Source organism: Scyliorhinus torazame, chromosome 24, assembly GCF_047496885.1.
Source record: "Scyliorhinus torazame isolate Kashiwa2021f chromosome 24, sScyTor2.1, whole genome shotgun sequence".
NCBI classification, from domain to species: Eukaryota; Metazoa; Chordata; class Chondrichthyes; order Carcharhiniformes; family Scyliorhinidae; genus Scyliorhinus; species Scyliorhinus torazame.
In genome coordinates, this window is record NC_092730.1 from 50,667,714 (window position 1) to 50,668,235 (window position 522).

The following is a 522-nucleotide window of genomic DNA, read 5'->3' on the forward strand; positions in this document are numbered from 1 at the left end:
TACATAATAATTTATTCTACACTTTATCTAAATTAGACAGATATTGTGGATTCATTAGGGGCTAAACAAAATATGAGAGACAATTGAATGAACAAAGTTACAAGAAATTACATTCCAAAAAACCACAACAGTGTTTGGATGGACAGGTGGAAGTTTGAGCTGAGGAGGGAAAACTCGGCTGTCAGCAAGTTGCACCGGATTTCTGTAAAAAACGACCGCGGCAGGACTCGAACCTGCAATCTTCTGATATCATCACTGAAATTTACCGAAGTCAGACGCCTTATCCATTAGGCCACGCGACCACTGGTTATGATACGTGAGCTGATGTTTATCTCTTGTGAATAAATACTGCGATTCTATGTGTTTCATTTCTATTGTTTGGTGATCCGCTGTTTCCCAGATCCCAGAAAATACAAGGGAAAGCTCCAGCTTCCGGGCATGGTCATTTTCAAAGTGGAAAAGCCCTTCACTCTGTGAGCTGTGAAGATTCATGGAGGCTCGGGGACTCTCAGGCCGGCCAGG

General features: G+C 42.7%; 1 non-coding gene across 1 annotated transcript; it reads right to left on the minus strand.

Annotated features, from left to right (window-relative positions):
* Window positions 1-212: 212 nt before the first annotated feature.
* On the minus strand, window positions 213-302 carry trnar-ucg (transfer RNA arginine (anticodon UCG)). The gene is given in 2 exon segments: window positions 213-248; window positions 266-302. It is a non-coding gene; the product is annotated as a tRNA-Arg (tRNA).
* Window positions 303-522: the final 220 nt, after the last annotated feature.